At 40.1% G+C, this 24989-nt stretch overlaps 1 protein-coding gene and 1 pseudogene across 2 annotated transcripts in view; one reads left to right on the forward strand and one right to left on the reverse strand.

The window, feature by feature from the left end:
• The window catches only part of NDUFA12 (NADH:ubiquinone oxidoreductase subunit A12), a 42971-nt gene that overhangs the window by 3877 nt on the left and 14105 nt on the right, over positions 1–24989 (reverse strand). The window lies entirely within an intron of this gene.
• On the forward strand, positions 16466–17132 carry LOC111553121 (annotated as a pseudogene).

A 24989-nucleotide genomic window follows, 5' to 3' on the forward strand; every position in this document is an offset into this window, starting at 1 on the left:
ACTGCAAATGAAAACACTCCTAAAGAGTGTTTTGCATTAATAACAAAGATAAGCAAGTTTAAGGTTCTCTTTTAGAAAACTGGCAGAAATAAAATGTCATCAAATAACAGCCAACAACAATGCAGACAGGTTTTTTCCTTAATTTATACATAACATTTTATGTATTTGTGGGAGTACATTTGACATTTTGTTACATGCACAGAATGTTTGCTGATTAAGTCAGGTCTCTGAGGTATCTCCATCACTGTATTTGTTATTTCTGTGTTGGAAGCAATTCATGTCCTCTCTTCTAGCTACTTTGAAATACACAATACTGCTTTGACTCTTTCTTCCTGGATAACATACATGATCAAGTTAAGGAATCAAAGACTGCAGTGGTGTTATCACAGCTCATTGTAGCCTCAAACTCCTGGGCTCAAGTGATCCTCCTGCCTCAGCCTCCCAAGCAGCTAGGACTACAGGTACACAACACCACACTTGGCTAATTTTAAATTTTTTTGTAGGCTGGGTGCGGTGGCTCACGCCTGTAATCCCAGCACTTTGGGAGGCTGAGGTGGACAGATCACGAGGTCAGGAGATCGAGACCATCCTGGCTAACACAGTGGAACCCCATCTCTACTAAAAATACAAAAAAATAGCCGGGCATGGTGGTGGGCACCTGTAGTCCCAGCTACTCGGGAGGCTGAGGCAGCAGAATGGCATGAACCTGGGAGGCAGAGCTTGCAGTGAGCTGAGATCGCGCCACTCCTCTAGCCTGTGTGACAGAGCAACACTCCGTCTCAAAATATTTTTTTGTAGAGATGGGGTCTTTACGTTGCCAGGCAGGCTGGTCTCAAACTCCTGGTCTCAAGCAATTCTCCTCTCTAAACTTCCCAAGGTGCTGGGATTATAGGCTGGCTTCTGACCATATTGTATATGTTTCAGATATTTTCACTTAGCATCACCGAGACTAGAAATGCCAAAGATTTTTTATTTCTATTTATTTTTTTTTTAGACAGAGTCTCGTTCTGTAGCCCAGGCTGGATTACAATGGTACAATCTTGGCTCACTGCAACCTCTGCCTCCTGGGTTAAAGCAATTCAGCCTCCCGAATACAGGCGCACGCCACCACACCTGGCTAATTTTTGTATTTTTAGTAGAGACGAGGTTTCACCATGTTGTCCAGGATGGTCTCAAACTCCTGGGCTTGAGGGATCTGCCTGCCTCAGCCTTCCAAAGTGCTGGGATTACAGGTGAGCCACTGCACCTGGCCTCGAAACGCCAAAGATTTTTCAATTTTTCAAAAAATAAATATGAAAGACTAAGGAAAAACTCCAGAATGTTTTTTGAAGTAAAAATATTCATCATACTAAAACTATTACTCCATCTCACTTTAGTTTATGAGATATTCTCACACATATTGCTCTTTCACTTACTTAATACTCATCAAACTATGCTAAAGTCTAGGAAACAGGATTACAATGACTTTCCCAAGGTCCCACGTGATGTATGTTACAGAGCTGAGGCTTGAACACAGCCTCCTAATGGTTCAGTCAAGAACATTTTGATTAGAAATTTAACTTTCAATCAATAGATGAAACTGGGTTGGGATTATGGTATCCACAAAACCTGAGATCCATGTAACCCCAGGATGGGATTGATACATTTAACAAATGTAAAAAACAAACATGGTTCATTATAAGATGGCAATTCAAACCTTGTTAGCACACTAACTATTATTTAATTAAGTGCAATCTGAATGAAAATCCCAATGGGGTTCTTCTTAGAGTTTCACAATATGATTGTAAGCTTCAGTTAAAGCTTATCCAAGAAAATTTTGAAAACTCAGAACAATCAGAAAGGCTGGCACTGGCATTATCAGACATTAAATGAATGTCTCAAACATTAGAATGCTATGGCAACTGACACAAAAGTACCATAAGAAAGTAGAAAAACCCCCAAACAGACTAAAATGTATATAAGGTGAAACTGGCATTTCAAATCATTGAGGAAAGTAAAAATCTCTCAACAAATTATGCTAGGATGATTTTGCTGGGAAACAAAAAAACACCATAAGGTGTAAGTTGAGAGGAGTGTAAAAAAAGATAAACAAACAAAACAAAAGAAAAAAAAAGTTAGATTTCCCAAGTCATCAATGATTCCAGATAGATTAATAATGCTCAGGACCAGGCACAGTCACTCACACCTGTTATCCCACGGGAGGCCAAAGCAGGAGGATCACTTGAGGTCAAGAGTTTGAGACCAGCCTGGGCAGCATAGTGAGATCCCCATCTCGACAAAATAATTTTTGAAAATTTAGCCAGGCATGGTGCCACCTGTAGTCCCAGCTACTCAGGAAGCTGAGGTGGGAGGATTGCGTGAACCCGGGAAATAGAGGCTGCAGTGAGACATGTCCTGCCACTGCACTCCAGCCTGAACAACAGAGCAAGACTCTGTTTCTAAATAAATAAATACATACATAGATAAAAATAATAATCTCAGATACAAAACGAGTATTTATAATCATAGAATATATTTATATTCATAGAATATGAAGGATCACTTGTAAAATTAATGTCAAAGGTAAAAAGACATAAAAAGAAAAAAGCTGACAGATCTTACTATGTAAAAATTGAAAAAAGTATACAACATTGATGAAAGACATTGAAGAGGACACCAAAAAAGGGAAATATATTCCAAGTTAATGGACTGGAAGAATCCACATTGTTAAAATGTCCATACTACCCAAAGCGATCTACAGATTCAGTGCAATCCCTATCAAAATACCAATCACTTCCTTCACAAAAATGGAAAAAAAAAAAAAAAAAAAAAACCCAATCCTAAAACATATATGGAACCACAAAAGACCCAGAATAGCCAAAGCTGTCCTAAGCAAAAAGAACAAAACTGGGGAAATCACATTACACTGACTTAATCCCAGCACTTTAGGAGGCTGAGGTGGGTGGATCACTTGAGGTCAGGGGTTTGAAATCAGCCTGGCCAACATGGTGAAACCCCATCTCTACTAAAAAATACAAAAATCAGCGAGTGTGGTGGCACATGCCTCTAATCCCAGCTACTCGGGAGGCTGAGGCAGGAGAATTGCTTGAACCCAGGAGGTGGACATTGCAGTGAGCTGAGATGGCGCCACTGCACTCCAGCCTGGACAGTAGAGCAACACTCCGTCTCAAAAAAAAGAAAAAGTTTAAAAAAAAAATGACAGAGCTATGTTAATCAAAACAGCATTTTCACCAAAGGTGCCAAAAACATACACTGGGGAAAAGGTAGTCTCTTCTGGGAAAACTGGATATCCATATGCAGAAAAACGAAACTAGATTCCTCTCTTTTGCTGTATTTTACAAAAATCAAATCAAAATGGATTAAAGACTTAAATCTAAGACCTTAAACTATGAAACCACTACAAGAAAACATTGGGGAAACTCTCCAGGAAATTGGTCTGGGTAAAAATTTCTTGAGTAATAACCTGCAAGCACAGACAACCAGAGAAAAAAATGGGCAAATGAGATCACATCAAGTAAAAAGCTTCTGCACAGCAAAGGAAACAATCATCAAAGTGAAGAGACAACCCACAGAATGAGAGAAAATATTTGCAAATTACCCATCTAACAAGGGATTAATAACCAGATTATATAAGGAGCTCAAACAACTCTACAGGAAAAAATCTAATAATCTGATTTAAAAATGGGGAAAAGATTTGAATAGACATTTCTCAAAAGAAGACAAACGAATGGCAAACAGACATATGAAAAAGTGTTCAACATCACTGATCATCAGATAAATGCAAATCAAACTTAAAATGAGGCTACACTGGGCACACTGCCAATGGGGTAGATCTGGTCCACAAGGAGCAGTAAAAAAAAAAAACCTACAATGAGATATTATCTCATCCCAGTTAAAATGGCTTTTATACAAAAGACAGGCAATAATAAATGCTGGCGAAGATGTGGCGAAAAAAGAACCCTCACACACCGTTGGTGGGAATGTAAATTAGTACAACCATTATGGAGAACAGTTTGGAAGTTCCTCAAAAAACTAAAAATTGAGCTACCATATGATTCAGCAATCCTGCTGCTGGGTATAACCTAACAGAAAGGAAATCAGTATAGTGAAGAGACTTTTGCACTTCCATGTTTGTTGCAGCATTGTTCACAATAGCCAAAATTTGGAAGCAACCTAAGTGTCCATCAACAGATGGATCTTTAGAGAAAATGTGATATTTAATACAATGGGGTACTATTCAGCCATAAAAAAGAACAACATCCTGTCATTAGTAACAACATGGATGGAACCGGAGATCATTATGTTAAGTGAAATAAGCCAGGTACAGAAAGACAAACATTGCATGTTCTCATTATCTGTAATACCTAAAAATCAAAACAATTGAACTCATGGAGATAGAGAGTAGAAGAATGATTACTAGAGGCTGGGAAGGGTAGTGGGGTTGAGTTAGGGATGAGGAGGAGGTGGGGATAGTTAATGGGCATAAAAAAAAAAAAAAAGTCAGAAAGAATGAATAAGACCTAGTATTTGATAGCACATGATGACTATAGTCTATAATAATTTAATTGTACATTTTAAAACAACTAAAAGAGTATAATTGGATTGTATGTAACACAAAGGACAAATGCTTGAAGGGATGGGTACCCCATTTTCCATGATGTGATGATCACACATTGCATGCCTGTATCAAAACATCTCACCCCATAAATATATACAACTACTACATACCCCCAAAATTAAGCTTTTTGGCTCACACCTGTAATCCCAGCACTTTGGGAGGCTGAGGCGGGCAGATCATGAGGTCAGGAGATCAAGACCATCCTGGCTAACACGGTGAAACCACATCTCTACTAAAAATACAAAAAAATTAGTCGGGCATGGTGGTGGGCACCTGTAGTCCCAGCTACTCAGAAGGCTGAGGCAGGAGAATGGCGTGAACCCAGGAGGCGGAGCTTGTAGTGAGCTGAGATGGTGCCACTGCACTCCAGCCTGGGCAACAACAGAGCAAGACTCCGCCTCAAAAAAAAAAAAAAAAAAATTGAAATGTCTATGTGCTAAAACACTATAAACAGGATCAAAGGTTAAAAGAAACGGGAAAATATTTGTAATAGGCAGAAAACAGGATCATCTATCATTACAAATCAGAGAAAGTCAAATATCCAATAGAAAACTGATAAAAAATATTAAGAGATGTCAACAAAGAAAAAAATTATAGGAGCAAACAATGAAGTTTAATCAAGGCAATGTTCATTAAAACAAGCTAAAATTTTTTACTTGCTAAATTGGCAAAGATTTTAAAAACCCAGAATCAGCGAACTTAAAGAGAAATCAATACTCATATACTATTGAATATATTTATCCTGAGAATATAAATTGGTATAGCCCTTCTAGAGGGCAATTTGGCAGCAGGTATCAAAAACTTATAAAACATGTATACTCCTGGTGGATCCATTTCCATTTAAGGAAATGAGGATATGGATACTCAAGTACAAGGATATTTATCAGAACTTTATTTATAACAATGAAAGAATGGAAAGAACAAACCAAAAATAAAGGGAATAGCTCATGGCATATCCATATGATGGGAAGACTAAGGCATTATTAAAAATTATGCTATAGAGAATATTTTGGCCAGGTATGGTGCCTCACACCTGTAATCCTAGCACTTCTGGAGGCCAAGGTGGGAGGATCGCTTGAAGCCATGAGTTCAAGACCAGCCTGAGCAACATAATAAGATCCCATGTCTACAAAAAAAATGCAAAAATTAGCCAGGCATGGTGACAGGCACCTGTAGTCCTAGCTACTTGGGAGGCTGAGGTAGAGATCACATGAGCCCAGGAGTTCAAGGCTGCAGAAAGCCATGATGGTGCCTGGATGGGGAGGGGAGTGGGAAAGGGGGGATCCCATTTTTAAGAAAAAAAAAAGAGAGAATATTTTATGACTTGAGAAAATGTTCACCATATATAAGTTTTAAAAGGAGGTTATTTGCCTAATTTATTTAATACTTATATATAGCACTTGTAAGTCATGGGCACTAATCTATACACTTTACAAATATTAACCTATTTGATCCTTATAACAACTCAAGTGGTAAATAGTATTATCCAAATTTAATAAGTGAGAAAACTAGGGTGCCAAGAGTTAAAATAACTTGTCAACCCAGGCTACTTCTTGAAAAAGCTCAATTACATTAACAACAAAACAAAAGAATATATATGCATAGAAAACGAGGAGGTAAGAATAATAGTTGTCCCTAGTATCTATGGGGGATTGATTCCAGGACACGCTGTGGATGCCAAAATCCACAAATGATCATTTGTAGATATGCAAATGTGGCATTTGCATATAATTTAGGCACAACCTCCTGTATACTTTAAATCATCTCCAGGTTACTCATAAAGCCTAATACGACGTCTGCATATCACTTCATTCATGTGGATTCAACATAATACTTGGCACTCAGCAAATCTGGCTTTTTGGAACTTTGTGAACTTTTTTCTGATATAATTTCCACCCGATGTTGGTTTAATCCACGGATGCAGAACCCACAGATACTGAAGGCTGAATGTATATCAAAATGTTAATAGCAGTGGCTTCTACAAGTGGTGGGATAACAGGTTATTCTTATTTCTTTTGTTATTTTCTGAATTTTCTGTAATGAACATGCTGAGCTGTTCTTCATTCACCAAGAGTAACTAACACACAGTTTATTTCCACATCCCACATATGGAATTTTCCAACAAGGCATCTTTGTAAAATGTTAGAATCAATATTAAATGAAGCAATGAATACTCAGTGAAATGTGTTAAATAAAAGCTGAGTTTAAAAAATCGAAACAATCTTGTCTTCTGCTTATAATGAACACATTTTAACAGAGAACGGTTATAAAGAAAAGTAACATTCTGTAACATAAGAGAAACTACCTAATTATGCAGTTTGTAGTTTCTTAGAACACAGTCTCCTAATATTCTGATTTTCTGGAGCAGAAAATAAACATTAGGAAGGACGTACTTTGAAGAAAATATTATCAGCCATTGACAGCTAGCAATTTATTTAGAGAAATAATATTTTAAAAGACTGTAACAGGCTAGGCACAGTGGCTGTCACATATAATCCCAGTGCTTTGGGAGGCCAAAGTTGGAGGATCACTTGAGGCTAGGAGTTTGACACCTTCTCTCTCAAAAACAAAAACATCAGCTGGGTGTGGTGGCATGCACCTATACTCCCAGCTACTCAGGAGGTGGAGGCAGAAGGATGGCTTGAGCTCAGGATTTTGAGGTTGCAGTGAGTTATGATCATGGCACTACACTTGGCCTGGGTGACAAAGCAAGACCTTGTCTCAAAAAAACAAAACAAAACAAAAAAAACTCCTCCGCCCCCGCCCAAAAAATCCCACAAAACTGTAACAAATGATTCAGTGGGTCAAAGTACTAAAAAGGACAGGTTGAAATTGCAGTGTAATTCTGAGGTAAATCTAGTTTCAAATTCATTAACAAGCTATAAAGGAGTAGCAGAAGATGCCATTTTTGAATCAGCTAAAGTGAAGAAAACTGATTATCATACCCAAAAAATAATGTTTGTTTCAAGTAAAATAGTATATGTACATTCATTCATTCAACAAATATTTTTTGAAGAAATACTATGTGGCAGGCAATGTTCTAACATGGTATTTGGGGAAACATACAATAAATTAAATAATATATAAAACACATTAAGCAGAGGTAGGTAAGCGCCACCAAGGAAAAAACTAGAGCAGGGGAAGAGTATGGAGTATGAGAGGGAACAGGGCTCTTATAGACTAGATCACCTGAAGAGCCACTGGATTGGCACTTGAATAAAGTGAAGGTGTGTGAGCCATGCCAAATCTGGGGAAAAAGCTAGCGCAGAGACTGAGTTGGGAGTATGCTCACTGTTCAAGGAAAAGCAAGAAGGCCAATGTGGCCAAGTCAGAGTCAACAGGGCAGTGACTAGGACAGTGCATGCAGACTGCGATCACACAAGGCCTTGCAGATCATGGAAGGAGCTGGGGTTTTTACTCTCACTGTGATGGGAAGTCACTGGATCATTCTGAGCAGAGACTTGATGTGAACTGATTTACATTTAAAAATAGGCACTCTCATCACTTAGCATGTTGGGAACACTAGTGTACTGCAAGAATGTTATCAAACCAGTTAGGAGGTGACTGTAGATGTCCAGGCAAGAGAAAATTGTGCCTTGGACTAGGGTAACAGTCACAGAGGCAGTGATGAGACGTGGGACATACTCAGAAATCAAAGCAGGATGAATTTGCTAATAGACTGCACATTAGAGAAATAAGACTGGGGGATGACACTGAACTTTCGGGCTTGAGTAAACAAGAGCCATTTAAGTGCTTAGGAACATTTTGCTTGATAGCTTAATCTGCCTATACACTGGGGATTTGAAGAATTGAAAAATATCAAATATCAAATATGTTCAATTTATAAATGTGACCTAAAATGCTTAAAGAGATGTATTAACTAAATTTGCAAATGGGTATTACTGTTTAGGACAATGTAATCTTTTACATTAGAGTTTATCAAACATTCATCAAAGAACAAGAGAAAATGACTGTTCTTTATTTTCAGGCAAAAAATAATTCAATTTACTAATATTTTTATCCTATTTATAAATTGAACCTCAAGAATGAAAAACAATTAGGTTTTTACATTTGCAACTATAATAAATAGTATATTAATTTTAAATCCAAATTGCCCAACAATCCTTTCTAAATACAAAAGCCCCACAGAAACTAAAAAACTCAAATTGACACAGTATTTAGTGACATAGGAAAAATGTCTGTGACATATTAAGTGAGGGGGGGAGAAGTAAGTCCAAAAATGTTGCGTACATTATGTGAGAAATGTGTATGTATATTGTTCTTTATAATAATAAGCTTTCTTCTAAAGAAGTTGTGACCAATAAACTACAATCAGTTTTTCACACACTGTGGTCTTGAAAAAACATTCCTCTGGAGTCCCAGCTACACGTGAGGCTGAGGCAGGGGGATGCTTGAGCCCAGGAGTTCAAGGCTGTAGTATGCTATGATTGCACCTGTGAATAGCTCCTGCACTCCATCCTTGGCAACATGGCAAAACCCCACCTCTAAAACAAACACTCCCAAAACATTCTTTCTCTACCCAAAAGCAGACCCTCAAATAGTTGTTGAATCAGTGAATAAAATGTTAACAGTATTGCCAAAGAATCAGAGCTTATTTTTGTTTCTACCTCATATTAATATTTCTCTGGATTTCCAAATTTTCTATAGCAATTGTATATTCTTATAATCAGAAAAAATATTTTAATGGTGACAATAAGAACTGTTTTAATAACATGAAAAATTGCTTATAATATTGATGGAAAAAAGCAAGAAAGATGGAATATGGTTATGAACACAACTACACAGAAAAGTTTTAAAAGGGGCCGGGCGCAGCGGCTTACACCTGTAATCCCAGTACTTTGGAAGGCTGAGGCAGGTGGATCACATGAGGCCAGGAGTTTGAGACCAGCCTGGCTAACATGGAGAAATCCCATTCCTATTAAAAAAAACAAAACAAAACAAAACAAAAAAAAATTAGCCAGGTGTGGTGGTGGGCACCTGTAATTCCAGCTACCCAGGTGGCAGAGGCACAAGAATTGCTTGAACCTGGGAGGCGGAGGGTGCAGTGAGCTGAGATCATGCCGCTGCACTCCAGCCTGGGTGACAGAGCAAGACCCTGTCTCCAAAAAAAAAAAAAAAAAAAAAAAGGATTCATAGAACAATGTCCAATATTGACAGTGCGTGTCTACTAGGGCTATGTGGATCATTCTCCTTTGCTAGAATGTTTAAACTTTTCTGATCTCTCCTCATTTCTTTCAAGAACAGATTCTATGTAGATTCTATGAATTTCATATTGCCAAATCACATGAACATTTTTCTGTCATCATCTTCCTCAACCTCTTGGCAACAATCAATACGAGGCTTCCCTTGCTGAAATACTCCTCTTTCTTCCCTTTCCTCCTACCTTGCTAGCTACTTATCATTGTTCTCTGTTGGTTTGGCAGGTTTGACCATTGTTCTAAGCTCAATTCGCATATCCACCTGTTTACTTGATATATATCTAATCATGTGGATTTCACAAGAGGTATTACACACTTACTATGTCCAAAAAGAGGGTTCTGATTCTAATTCTCCACCCCTACCAACCTGCCCCACTACAAGTCCTCCCATCTCAGTGAATGGTCCCAGCATTATGGTACCAACCACCCAGGCCCCAAACCTATGAATCATCCTTGATTCTTCTCTATCACCTCCATGTAATGACCCCCGCCTGCCATGCTATTTCTCTACAAAGCCTTCTAGAACACATTGTGCCAAATGAAAAACAGCTGACTATCACGATGTTAAGCATCTCAAACAAATTAACCTTTCAAGGACAAAACCATTTATTAATTTTTCCCTGGCCACAGAAAAATTTTCAGGGATAAAATTATTTTCTGTTAAAAAAAATAAATCCTTTACTATACACTACTATTTTTTAAACGATGTATTTATGTATTACTTCAGTAAATTAATTTTAATAAGAAAAATCAATATATGAGGAGAGACTAGTGTAACTATGCTGAGAGAGAAAGACACGTTACTAAGAAATGAACAGAAAGTGCCACCAAGTGGGAAAACGGTATACATGCAATAGAGAAAAATCTATCCAAGCCATGTCTTGTTTTGGTTTTTTTTTAACTTGGTTCAAAGGACTTCAAGGGTCCAATACTTCAAACCACAAAAAAGCACATCTTCATTTCTTCTGATACAAGTGAAAACAGTAATTTTATACAGCCGTGCATGAAATAGCCCAAACTTTCTACTTTTCTACACTAATTCTATATAAAAGCTAACTACCATAACAATGAAAATGAAGACTTCTGTGTGTTACTGTATAGACGGTGGCAATTAGATAACTTCAGAATAAAACTGAAGGCAATAAATGTGTTACTGAACAAAATAAAGACAAGAACAAGAAAGAAAAAGTAGTATAGAATAGTATTTGGGCTGGGCACAGTGGTTCACGCCTGTAATGTCAACACTTTGGGAGGCCAAGGCAGGTGGATAGCTCGAGCCCAGGAGTTTGAGACCAGCCTGGGCAACATGGCAAAACCCTGTCTCTGCAAAATACATACATACACACATACATACATACATACATACATACAAAAAGTAGCCAGGCGTGGTGGCCTGTGTCTATAGTCCCAGCTACTCCAGGGGCTGAGGCAAGAGGATGGCTTGAGCCCGGGGGGTCAAGGCTGCAGTAAGCCAAAATCGTACCATTGAACTCCAGCCTGGGTGACAGAGTGAGACCCTGCCTCAAAATAAAATAAAATGTTACTTGTTATCAACTTAAATACTTTCAGAGTATTCTACTGAATTAAATTAAATATAAATTGCTGAAGAAGAAATTAAATCTTGTTGCTGATCCCATAAGAGAATAAAACACATAGGAAAATGAAGGTACTGTAAAAAAAAAAAAAAAAAAAAACCAGAAAACAAAAAACCAGACACTAAATTAGAACATAGTATTAGTACTAGTATTCATTAAATGCCTATAAACTACAAGAGAACAAAGACCATACATATTTCACTCACCACTGTGAATATATAAACCCATCAAGGCCTGACATATGGGGGGTGCTCAATATATATTTGTTGAATGAATCAAGTTTACAAGCAGACTGTGTTAGGTTCTAGGCAATCCCCGTTTCTTATTTTCAAGGCACGTGTAGCTCAACTGCCCATCTGAGAAGTTTGCACCACCATCTTTTGTTTTTGTACTGGTGGACTTAGCAGTCTTTACTGGTGGCTGGCAGATTCAAAGAAGTGAAGGCCTTTAGACCAGAGAGATAAAATGAACTCATTTTTCCACAAGATTTCTAATGTTTTCCATAAGATTAGAGAACATTAAGTGAAACAGAGAAGCTGACTAAAATTCTATCCAAAACACTAATGTCTCTAAGGGAAATCTTTCCCTAGGTGAGATGATGCAGCTACTGAACAGACTCATAAGACTATCACATTTGGTACCTGAGAACTCAGGACAGAGGACAGGAATCACAGTTTGCCAGCCGGGGAGCATCAGAGGTTCCTCTCCCTTGGAGTCTGTGCTGTTATTCATGCAAGTGACAGCTCACCCAGCTGTCCAGAAGCTTTTCTAATTTTTATTTCTATTTTTTTGAGACGGAGTCTCTGCTCTGTCGCCCAAGCTGGAGTGCAGTGGCGCAATCTCGGCTCACTGCAAACTCCGCCTCCCAGGTTCACGCCATTCTCCTGCCTCAGCCTCCCGAGTTAGCTGGGACTACAGGCGCCAACCACCATGCCCGGCTAATTTTTTTTTTTTTTTTTTTGTAGTTTTAGTGGAGACGGGTTTCACTGTATTAGCCAGGATGGTCTCAATCTCATGACCTTGTGATCCGCCTGCTTTGGCCTCCCAAAGTGCTGGGATTACAGGTGTGAGCCACCGCGCCCGGCCCAGAAGCTATTTTCTTTAACTCCCGAGATGATGCAGCACAGGCTCGAGGGAGATGAGAGCAACGTGAGGCAGGTGCAGGAGCTGCCTTAACTTCAAAGCTTTATGCTCCACCAAAGCCAACGTCTCTAATCACTCCAAAGGTATACTTCAGGATTCCCTTTCCCACAGGGTCATGCCAGTTCTAAGAGCAGCAGCACTCACCAGGCATTTCTAATTCCTCTCAATCCAGATGCAATTTCCCAAACAGAGGTCGATTTTATGTTGCAACACTGTTAATACAACTGTATCTGGTTTCCAGGATAACAGAGCTAGGCATTTAACTGAAGGTCATATTCTCCTAAACCTTAATTTATAAAGTTAAGTTGAATACTACACTAGATAAAATCAAACCAAAATCCTATCTCCAGCACCAATCTCTATCCTAACCAACAGGCTAGCTTTCAACTGTCTACTCACCTTCTCACGTGGTCGTCTATCAAGCTTCTCATACGTAGCGCAGACTACCTCTTCTAAACCTGCTCCCCCTACTCCACTCTTCCCTATCCAGTAACTGTACCTCTAGTTGTTCAGGTGAAAAATCCTGGAGTCATCCCTGACTGGTGTTTCTTTCAAAAGCCAATCAATCAGCAAATCCTGCTGACCCCATCTTACTTGGCACCCTCTAAGAGGGCCTCCAGTGATTGCCGCCTCCTGGTATTCACACCCTTGTTTAATATCCTCTTCTTAAGTGTGGGTGGAATGAATGACTTGCTTCTAAAAAACAGACAGCTGAAGTATGGGATGTCACTTGCTAGATGAGGTTTAAAAAGACTGTGCCGTCCAGCTTGGTCTGGGGAAGCTGGGCGCCATGTCATGAGGTGGGTGGTCTGTGTAGAGGTCTACTGAGTGAGCTGGGAAGCAAATCTTCTGAGGTCTGTCTACAGCCACGTGAGTAAGTGTGGCAGTGGGTCCTTCCCAAGCCAAACCTTGAGAGCACAGCAGCCTCAGACAAGATCTCAATTGTAACCTTGTGAGACCCTGAGCCTGAGGCACCCAGCTAAGCTACACTCAAATTGCTGTGAGATAATATTTACTGTCTTAAGCTAAGTTTGGGATAACTTGTTCCACAGTAATAGACAACTAATACAACCCCAAACCTCCCAACCTGCGTCACTGGCACCCTAGTCCAACGCCATCAACAGTCTAGATCATGACTTACAACAGCTTCTTAAGCGATTAGCCTGCTTCCACACTTGCCTTGCCCCCTTCCTTTATTCTTCGTAGCAACCACAGAGATGCTTTAAAAATGTAAATCAGAGTGCAAAAGTCATTAAGTGGGCCCGAGGAATGTAGACATCTGCACTTGGTATGTGAGGAGAATGCTGCGGTAGCCCAGCAGGATGTGTCAGAGCTTTGTGGGGGAAAAGAGCCTGTCCACACAAGGAGAGGGGAGGGTGGCAAGCTGGTTTGGGGGCTGGAGGCAAACTGGGGTAAGGAGGAAGTTCAGTGGGGGAGGGGGATGAGAGGGCAGCAATAGGAACTTAGTCACACACAGTGGAATTGAAAAAATAACTATATTAAGAAAAAAACCAGCTATACATGTGGAGAGGGAAAAAACAAGAGTGTAACCTGTAGTGTTGGACTGCCGTCAGTGGTACTGGTGGGGACACACAATCATTACACCTGTTGTTCCCTAGCTTGTCCACTGAGAAGGCCTGGGAGCACTGACATTCCAATAACGATGAGCACAGCTGACATTCGTATCTTCATTTCTAATACCACTCTCCACTAAAAAACAAGCAAACGGTCGGCTGTGGTGGCTCAAACCTGTAATCCCAGCACTTTGGGAGGCTGAGGTGGATGAATCACCTGAGGTTGGGAGTTCGAGACCAGCCTGACCAACATGGAGAAACCCCGTCTGTACTAAAAATACAAAATTAGCCGGGGTGGTGGCGCATACCTGTAATCCCAGCTACTCAAGAGGCTGAGGCAGGAGAATCACTTGAACCTGGAGGCGGAGGTTGCGGTTGAGCTGAGATTGTGCCATTGCGCTCCAGCCTTGGCAATAAGAGCAAAACTCCGTTTCAAAAAACAAAAACCAAGCAAAACAAGCACAGGGTTCCTCAGAGAAATGGCTTTCTCCAAGGCTGGAACAGACAACCTCTAAGATTAACCTGGAACACCTCATGTCAGAAAGTAAGAAGGTGCTCCAAGAATGATGAAGACATTTCAAAGGACCCTCCATCCCATGCTAATAGACCAAAATATATATATATATATATATATATGGAATTCAAAAAATTCACCATCCTGGCCAACATGGTGAAACCCCATCTCTATTAAAAATACAAAAATTAGCTGGGCGTGGTAGCGCGCACCTGTAATCCTAGCTACTAAGGTGGCTGAGGCAGGAGAATTGCTTGAACCCGGGAAGCGGAGGTTGCAGTGAGTGGAGATTGCACCACTGCACTCCAGCCTAGCAACAGAGCGAGACTCTGTCTCAAAATAAATAAATAAATAAATAAAATAAAGGAAAAGTGGCTGGGCATGGTGGCTCATGCCTGTAATCCCAGCATTTTGATAGGCCAAGGTGGGAGGCTCACTTGAGGCCAGGAGTTACAGACCTGCCTGGGTAACAAAGGGAAACCGTGTTTTTATAAAAAAAAATTTTAGCCGGGTGCGGTGGCTCACACCTGTAATCCCAGCACTTTGGGAGGCCTGGGAGGGTGGATCACGAGGTCAGGAGATCAAGACCATCCTAGCTAACACGGCGAAACCCCGTCTCCACTAAAAATACAAAAAAATTAGGTAGGCATGGTGGCGGGCGCCTGTAGTCCCAGCTACTAGGGAGGCTGAGGCAGGAGAATGGCGTGAACCCAGGAGGCAGAGCTTGCAGTGAGCAGAGATCGCGCCACTGCACTTCAGCCTCAAAAAGAAAAGTCTCAAAAAAAGCAGTTGGCAGGAACAAAGTACCTAGACATTTCTCAGAAGACATACAAATGGTCAACAGCTATATGAAAAAAATGCTCATTGTCACTAATCATCAGGGAAACGCAAATTACCACCACAGTGAGATATCACCTCATACCTGCTAAAATTACTTATCAAAAAGACAGAAGATAACAAGTGTTGGCAAAGGTATGAAGAAAAGGGAACCTGCAGCCAGGTGCAGTGGCTCATGCCTGTAATTCCAGCACTTTGGGAGGCTGAGGTGGGTGGATCATCTGAAGTTGGAAGTTTGAGACCAACCTGGCCAACATGGCAAAACCCCATCTCTACTAAAAACACAAAAATTATCCAGGAATAGTAGCTCATACCAGTAATCCCAGCCACTCAGGAGGCTGAGGCAGGAGAATCACTTGAAGCTGGGAGGCGGAGGTTGCACTGAGTCGAGATCGTGCCACTGCACTCCAGCCTGGGCGACAGAGTGAGACTCTGTGTCAAAATAAAAAAAAAAAGAAAAGGGAAAAAGGGAACCTGTACATCGTTGGTGGGAATGTAAATTAATATAGCACTATGGAAAACAGCATGGAGGTTCCTCAGAAAACTAAAAATAGAATTACCATATGATTCAGCAATCCCACTTCTGGGTATATATCCAAAGGAATTATACCCAGAAGTAAGATTCTTGAATTATGCTGAAGAGATACCTGCACTCCCATGTTCACTGAAGCATTATTCACACAGCTAAGATAAAGAAGCAATCTAGGTGTCTATCATCGGATGAATGGATTAAAAAAAAAATTGTGGTATATGTACACAATATATACCATTCAGCCTTAAAAAAGAGGGAAATTCTGTCATTCGGATATCATGGCTGAATCTGGAAGACATTATGCTAAGCAAAATTAGCCAGGCACAGCAAGATAAATACTGCATGATCCCACTTACATGTGGAATCTTAAAAAATTGAACTCACAGAAGTAGAGACATCCAGGTACCAACTCCAGCTGCCCAGAACGGGTACTATGGTCATGGTAGAGGGGATAGCAGTGCTGAGGCAGAACAGACTGGACACCAAGGCACAAGATTTCTATAACTGGCCTGATGAATCCTTGAGAAAATGGGACAGTACACTCGTGGTTCAGCAGCACATTCAACAGAACGTAAGAGCAGGTTGCTCCAATATTGACAAAATTCTTGAACCACCTGAAGGCCAAGATGAAACTGTATGGAAGTAGGAACATTTAAAGCAATTCTGCCTTGAGCTAAATGGACTTGAGGTCAAACTTCAGAGTGAATGCCATCCAGATACTTATACTCAAATGACAGCAAGAGAACAATGGATTTGTCTTTGTGCAACTCATAAAACAAGAGTGTCCTGCTATAGACTACAATAGACACACATTTGATGGTGCTGTGTCTTCTGAGTAGCAATATTTTCCCGGCAAGATTAGTATAAAGGAATCATCAGTAGCAAAACTAGGATCAGCATGCCATAGGATTTACATAATATTTTCACATGCTTATTTTCATCACTGGCAATTTTTTGACGAATATGAAAACGTGACATTTTTGTGTCATCGGTTTACTAACTTTGTGCTAAAGTATAATTTGATGTCCAAGGATAACCTGAGTGTACCAATTTTAGAAGAGGAAGCTCAGAATTCAGTTTCTAGGGAAAGTGAAGCATGAAGGGAATTATATAGAAAAATGTACTGATCACATAATTGACATTAATTATGTGCTGTATATATCATTTTAGACACATCAATCATGTGTCCATATTACAGTTTCTTTGTTTAGTATAGGTTTTGGTATGCTGTGTTTGTCTTTTATTGATAAAATGGGAATTACTTTTTAAGTTATGCATAAGCTGTATATTCCCCAGTTTGGTACTCATGGGTTTTCAAGAAGATTAGGGCCAGGTGAGGTGGTTCATGTCTATAATCCCAGCACTTTGGGAGCCCAAGGTGGGTAAATCCTTTGCACTCAGGAGTTCGAGACCAGCCTGAGAAACATGACGAAACCCTGTCTCTATGAACAATATAAAAAATTAACCAAGCATGGTTGTGCAGGCCTGTAGTCCCAGCTACTTAGGAGGCTGAGACAGGAGAATCACTTGAACCCGGGAGGCAGAGGTTGCAGTGAGCTGAGATCATACCACTGCACTCCACTCTGGGCAACAGAGAGAGACTCCGTCTCAGAAAAACAAAAATAAAAAACAAATAAGATTAGTATTATCTGTTTACAATGCCTGTTAATAAAAGAATTTACAGTTTGTAAAATTGCTTCTAAATAATCACTGGATCACAATCCTTATCAAACAAATCCACCTATAAAAAAATGAGTGAGCTTGAGGTTTTGTACAAGCCATATACTAAACAGGTGGCGATGTTTTCCTTTGGTTTTACCTTTGGTTTTACATAAGTATAGATATTCTAGAAACTTCTGTAGTATACACTTCCATCGTACCTGTTAACTTTCCCAAAATGAAATTAAAGTGTTAAGATTCTGTTTAGTTTTAATATGTATGTGATTACTTGTATATCTAAATACAAATGCAAATGAAGTATTAATACTTAAATAATCTTACTATGTACTACATAAAGTACATTCTAGGTTAGCATACTTGGAAAGGGTTTACCTTTCTGCAACAGTGGACTGTTACATACAAGATGATGATAATGGTAAGGCACATAAATGATGTTCACACTGGAAACCTGCCCTGCCTGCCACTTCTCCTTTCCCTTAACCCTCTTCTCAAACTACTTTAGCTGAGAAGCTTTTCACCAGACTGTGATTTAGTGATGGATTATACCTATTTATATTCGTATTAACTGCTTACTGATTATATTCCATATTAGCTATTACATTACACTACAGGAACAATGTATTGGCATAGGCCCTTGCTTATCTTTGTTTTGCAAAATTTTTCTAACTACTTAGAAAATAGTCCTTAAAATAGTTTCTCTTCCTGTCAGTAATATTAGTCTTTTCATCTAACCATCTAGGCAGCATTAAATAGAGTTGAAGAAATATTTTAGTATTTATTTTATACACCCTGTCCACAAAGTTTCTGTTTGAATTATATGCACACGTGAGATTATCTGCAGTAATTCACAGGTTCTGAGGGTGTTGATAAGTGGTCATAAGTTTTTTGGACTTTGGTATAATTCAGTGTCTTAAGAAGGATTCAAGTACAGGTTTAACAATCTTATAGTCTCATTTCTGATAAAGCACTGAAGGTCTTATTGCCAGACTGATTATAATGAGGCACTAAAGGTGAAAAAAACCGTACATGTTGTGAAGAAAGTATTTAAATCCATCTTTTGAAGAAATTTAACTAACACAAGGAAATGCTTTTCCATTTAAAAGGGTTATTTTTAAATGAAGACAAAAATGTATTCATCTTCACTGTTTTTTCAAATTTAAGGGAATAATTTATACCATATTATTAGACAAGAATGTACAGCAAAAATGTGGGACATAGCAGTATACTGAGAGTGTATATATATGGTTTATACCTTTCCAAGCTGCCAGTCTTTTAGGCTTTGAATATGGTCAGCAGCCCCCATCATTACTGTACCCCAACCCACAACTATCTTACAAAAAGTTTTATGTTCACAGTGAAGGGAATTTTGACTTTCAAATTACATATTTATATTAATGTCACTATAAACCAATGGGAACAGTAATTTTTAAACAAGTTTGCTAAATATTGGGACTAAACTGTTACTAAGTTATATGTAGCCATTTAGCTGTTCTCTCTAGACCATGTCTCTCAATGGGTTTCTACCACTTGACTAATTTATTGGTGAATTTTTTTTTTTTTTTTTTTTGAGATGGAGTCTCACACTGTCGCCCGGGATGGGGTGCAATGGCATGGTCTGGGCTCACTGCAACCTCCGCCTCCTGGGTTCAAGTGATTCTCCTGCCTCAGCCTCCCAAGTAGCTGGGATCACAGGTGTCCACCACCATGCCCAGCTAATTTTTTGTATTTTTAGTAGAGAAGGGGTTTCACTTGGTTGGCAAGGCTGGTCTCAAACTCCTGATCTCAGGTGATCCGCCTGCCTTGGCCTCCCAACGTGCTGGGATTACAGGCTTGAGCCACCATGTCCGGCCTTTTAGTGAATATTTAAACAAAGGTAGTGACTGGGATTGGTGATCTGGCTAAGTATTTTGAAACCTATTTTGAAAAATATGGCTTAGTGTTAATAGGGAAATAGAATATGAGTTTTTTCTTATTCATTCCATCTTCCTTGTAATGTGTATTTAAAATTGATCAGATAAAAAAATCTCCAAAAGAAAACATCACGCTGGGTGCAGTGGCTCACACCTGTAATCCCAACATTTTGGGAAGCCAAGACAGGAGGATTGCTCGGGCTCAGGAATTTGAGACCAGACTGTGCAACATAGCAAGACCTTGCCTCTACTAAAAATAAAAATAGGCCAGGCACGGTGGCTCACACCTGTAATCCCAGCACTTTGGGAAGCTGAGGCGGGTGGATCACCTGAGGTCAGGAATTCGAGACCAGCCTGGCCAACGTGGCGAAACCCTGTCTCTACTAAAAATTGGGAAGTTAGGTGGGCGTGGCGGGGTACACCTGTAATCCGAGCTACTCAGGAGGCTGAGGCAGGAGAATCGCTTAAACCTGGGAGGCAGAGGTTGCAGTGAGCTGGGATCACGCCACTGCCCCCTAGCCTGGGTGACAAGAGCAAAACTCTGTCTTTAAATAAATAAATAAATAAATAAATAAATAAATAAATAAATAAATAAATAAATAAAATTAGCTAGTCCCAGCTACTCAGGAGGCTGAGGTGGGAAGATCGCTTGAGCACATCATATTGAAGCTGTAGTGGGCTATTAATGTGCCACTGAACTCCAGCGTGGGAGACAGAACAAGACTTTGTCTTTAAAAGAAGGAAAAAAAAAAAACAAAACAAAACAGAGAAGAATGGTGGTTACCAGGGGCAGGAGGAGTGGAGAGTATAAAAAAGAGGAGATGTTGATAAAAGAGTACAAAATTTCAGTTAGGAGGAATAAGCCTTAGTGCTCTACTCCACAGAATGGTGACTGCAATAAATAATAATGCATTGTATATTTGGAAATTGCTAAAATAATTTTAAAAGTTTTTACCACAAAAAAAGATAAGTATGTGAGGTAATGGATTTATTAATTGGCTTGATTTAATCATTCCACAATGTAAACACATATCAAAACATCATATTGTGCCCCACAAATATACATAATTATTATTTGTCAATTAAAAATAAAATTTTAGCCTGGGCAACATAGTGAGATCTCATCTCTTAAAAAAAAAAAAAAAACAGCAGGGTGTGGTGATGCACGCCTGTAGTCACAGCTACTTGGGAGGCTGAGGCAGGAGGATGGCTTAAGCCCAGTAGGTTGAGGCTGCAGTGAGCTGTGAAAGCACCACCGCACTGAGCCTGGGTGACAGTGAGACCCTATCTCAAATAAAATATTTTTAAAAACTGAGAACCCCTCCCCTCTAAAAACCTCCAAAGAACTCCAAATGCAACTTGAATGGGTTCCAACTAGTCAAATAGAGCTCAATTTGAACAATGAAAGAACCAATTATAACAATGGATTATAACCCATTGATTAAAATAGGAGTTGATACAGATATAAATAATGAATTAAAACTTTGATGAGTAAGGGGATACTTATATAATCTCAAAGAGTCTCCCCACAAAATGTTAACTAATTACCAAGGGAAAATTAGTAACTTCAGAATGGAGAACACTGGCAGACCCCTTAATCACGTGACAGAGGTTTTCATTAATGATAGAACAAACACAAATCAGCTGCTACTTAATAGAGTGCAACCAGAAAAACATGGCTTCAGTGACAGGAATGTCAGAGACGCACAGCCTGAACCTAGTCATGAGGAAACATCCAACAAACCCACTGAGGGACCTTCAACAATGTAACTGTCGAGTAATTTTCAAAAGCGTCAAGGTCCTAAAGATCACGGAAAAGCTGAGGAGCCAATCCAGTGTGAAGGAGACTAAAGAACTTGAGATCCATATGAAATGTGTGATTGGATCTCTCTATAAAGGGCGTTGTTGGGACAACTGATGAAACCTGAGTGGCTGAAATTCAGAACACACTGCTCCAAAATATGCAGCTCTGGCATATTGACCATGCTGAGTTAAAGGCACTTGAAAAACAGCAGGCACAGCCGAGTGTGGTGGCTCTCATGGCTATAATCTCAGTACTTTGGGAGGCCGAGGGAGGCGGATCACTTGAGGCCAGGAGTTTAAGAACAGCCTGGCCAACATAGTGAAACCCCATTTCTACTAAAAATACAGAATTAGGTGTGGTGGCACACACTTGTAATCCCAGTTACTTGGGAGGCTGAGGTAGGAGGATCACTTGAGCCCCGGAGGTCAAGGCTGCAGGGAGCCAAGATTGTACTGCACTCTAGCCTGGGCGACAAAGCAGGACCTTGTCTCCAAACAAAACAAAACAAGGAAAAGAAAAACAGCAGGCACAAGAATAATATGACCTTTTTCTTTCTGAAAGGAGAAAAAATTCCCACATAAAAGATGTCCTCCCTATACCAGAAGGAAAATATCTTTCTACATCAAGGACAGGAAATTGAGGTCAAGGGAAATCTGCACAAACTTTGTTAAATTAACTCTTATCTTCTTAGTCACTTCTCCACACAATTAACCTATTGAAGCCCAAGTCCCTTTGTCTTCTCACATTTTCACAATGTTCTACTCTTTGTCCAATTCAGTATCTAAGTGTTCAACATGAACTGCATCTTCGGGTCTTCATTTCCTTACGAGGGCTCCAAGTCATGGAACTCTTACGTTAAATAAATTTGTATGCTTTTCTCCTGTTAACATGTCTTTAATTCTCAGGCCCAGCCAAAAAGCCCTAAGAGGATAAGGGTAAAATTTTGCCTCCCTTACATAGTGTATCATTGCTACTTTCCTGATATTTATGGTTATATTGTGGATATGTAGGACAATGTTCTTGTTTGCAGGAAGTACCTGCTAAGGTATTCAGGAGTGATGGGACATCAATCTGGCAACTTACTGTTAAGTTATCAAAATATTTGTAAGCTGGGCGTGGTGGCTCACGCCTGTAATCCCAGCACTTTGGGAGGCCAAGGTAAGCAGATCATGAGGTCAACAGATTGAGCCCATCCTAGCCAACATGGTGAAACCTCGTCTTTACTAAAAATACAAAAATTAGCTGGGGGTAGTGGTGTCTGCCTGTAGTCCCAGCTACTCGGGAGGCTGAGGCAGGAGAATCACTTGAACCCGGGAGACGGAGGTTGCAGTGAGCTGAGATGGCGCCACTGTACTCCAGCCTGGCAACAGAGTGAGACTCTGTCTCAAAAATTAATAATAATAAAATAAATAAATAAATGAAATATCTGTAACGATTCTGAAAGTTCGGGATTATTCCAAATGTTAAAAAAACTGTCAATCAGATCACACCCTATCTTACCTTCCAGTGAATTCAGACAAAAAGCCGAAGTATGTACCATGGCTTACTGAAAGATTCTCCCTGAGGCCTGAAAGCTTGAAGGGATGAGTAACTCCTCCCTTCTCAGGCCCAGTCCCAAGGCTCAAGGCTACTTGGGCCACCAGCCTGTGTCAGCGAGACAGCAGAAGCAGGAAGAGAGCTGGCTGAAAGACACATACCCCCTTGAAGATCAAGAGGCAGGCCGTCCAGGTACTAGATAGCAGTTACATCAGACTGAGACACTTCCCATTTACAGGAGACTATAAAACCCCTGCCTCATTTGGTGCTAACGCCATCTTAGGCCTCAGCCCGCCTGCACCCAGGTGCTCATTAAAACAGCATGTTGCTCCACATCACCTTATGTTGTCTACTGGCACGCTCTCAGGTTCAAACCAATACAAGAACCTTTCCTCTTACAAGATCTACATGATTTGGGCCCTAGCTATTTCTCCTGCCTCGTTTCTTAACATCTTCCCCTCACTCATTCCATTCCAGCCGAACTGGCCATACTGCTGTTCTTTGAACAGACCAAGCAATACATCTCAAACATACAGGCTTTGCACCTGTGGTTCCCTCTGCCTGGAATGCTTTCTCCCCCTCTTCTAGGTCTTTCCTCAAATGTCACTTCCTCAAAGAATCCTTCTCTAACTCCTGTATAAAACAGCCACCCGACCCTTCTATTGCTCTTGATTCCCCTGTGAGGCCCAGCTTCATATTATCTTCCTTGCACTTATCATTACCACAAATACATAAAGTATGTTTTTCTGCCTTCCCCCATGAAAACGAGGACCTTGTTTTATTCACTGCTTTATCCCCAGGTTCTTGGCACCTGGTAGGTACTAAATAAATAGTTATTTGAATAGGGATGATAAATTGTATCTGTACGATTATTCTCTACATGTAATAATATGTGGCTCTTTAATTAGAGATAAATCAACCCAACATCAAATGTATTCACGAATCAAGGGTAAGAATCCGCAGATTTAGAATTCCACAGTGTGTCACAGTCAACAAACAGGGCTTTGAGAAACAAACAGCTAAGCTTGTTCAACACTATTTCTCCCTACAAAGATTCATCACAAGCCGTGAAGCTTCCCATACAAACAAGGGTCATCAAAGGTACTCAGCCCTTAGGAAGCTCCTCTCCACAAAGAAATGCAGCTTTGAATCCTCCCTTGCCCTCAGGCACCTGCTGGAGAGATCTTCTACGGCTCTTACCTTCATTTTCCTGTGATCTCAGATCAAACAAAAGGACTTGCTCTACTGAATAGAACTTTCATCTTTTCAGGTTTTTACTATTTTATAATTTTAAACATACTTAATCACACACAATTGAAATCACAGCCTACCCCTCATCTCCCCAACTGTGGCCCCTGAGCACCAATGTTAGACGAACATTTTGAAGCAGATAGATGTCAATCCGAATGAGACAGCTCACATACCTTCCACAGCCTCCCAGGACCAACTCCACCCAAGAAACAATCTCTCAATGAAACAAAGACCAGGACACCTCAGCTCCGAAAGCCTGAATTCCATGTTGACACCTTGGTCTCAAATAATCCTCCTAACATATAGAATGCCCCTTTGGAGAAGGTTGATGGTTCTAAACCTAAAACCGAAGCTCAGTGCATGCTGGGCTTAATACCTAGATGACAGGATGATCTGTGCAGCAAACCACCACGGCACACGTTTACCTATGTAAACCTGCACATCCAGCACATGTACCCTGGAACTTAGAATAAGTTGAAGAAAAAAACAAATAAAGAGACACAGAATGTGGAAAAAATAAAAAATAAAAATAAAAATAAACAACCCCAAACAACCCACAGCTCCTCAGACCTTAACAGAACAACAGGTTATTATTTCCCACTAAAAAGAGTGCAACAGCAATCCCCTAATGATGCAGCATGAGAAAGTCCCTAATCAGTGCTGCTTTCTCATGTTAAGAACCAATGAACTTCCTTTTTCAGATTCAGGGTTTCACTCTGTCGCCCAGGCTGGAGTACAGTGGTGCAATGATACCTCCTTGCAACCTCGAACCCCTG

The sequence above is a fragment of the Piliocolobus tephrosceles genome, chromosome 10 (genome assembly GCF_002776525.5).
Source record: "Piliocolobus tephrosceles isolate RC106 chromosome 10, ASM277652v3, whole genome shotgun sequence".
In the NCBI taxonomy this organism is placed as follows: domain Eukaryota; kingdom Metazoa; phylum Chordata; class Mammalia; order Primates; family Cercopithecidae; genus Piliocolobus; species Piliocolobus tephrosceles.